General features: G+C 49.1%; 1 protein-coding gene across 1 annotated transcript in view; it reads right to left on the bottom strand.

Moving 5' to 3' along the window:
* UBE2L3 (ubiquitin conjugating enzyme E2 L3) overlaps nt 1-328 on the bottom strand; it is a 64,473-nt gene that overhangs the window by 36,944 nt on the left and 27,201 nt on the right. The gene's annotated exons all lie outside the window — the stretch shown is intronic.

Here is a 328-nt window from a genome sequence, read left to right as displayed (position 1 = left end):
CTGGGTGACGAAGCGAGACCCTATCTTTAAAAAAAAAAAAAAAAAAAAAAAAAAAAGGCCGGCGCAGTGGCTCACGCCTGTAATTCCAACATTTTGGGAGGTGAGGCGGGTGGATCACTTGTGGACAGGAGTTCGAGAGCAGCCTGGCCAACATGGTAAAACCCCGTCTCTATTAAAAATACAAAAATTAGGCCGGGCGCGGTGGCTCAAGCCTGTAATCCCAGCACTTTGGGAGGCCGAGACGGGCGGATCACGAGGTCAGGAGATCGAGACCATCCTGGCTAACACGGTGAAACCCCGTCTCTACTAAAAAATACAAAAAACTAGC

Source organism: Piliocolobus tephrosceles, chromosome 19 (assembly GCF_002776525.5).
Source record: "Piliocolobus tephrosceles isolate RC106 chromosome 19, ASM277652v3, whole genome shotgun sequence".
NCBI lineage: Eukaryota > Metazoa > Chordata > Mammalia > Primates > Cercopithecidae > Piliocolobus > Piliocolobus tephrosceles.
The sequence above is the reverse complement of the archived record's forward strand: the minus strand, read 5'-3'. Positions and strand labels throughout refer to the sequence as shown.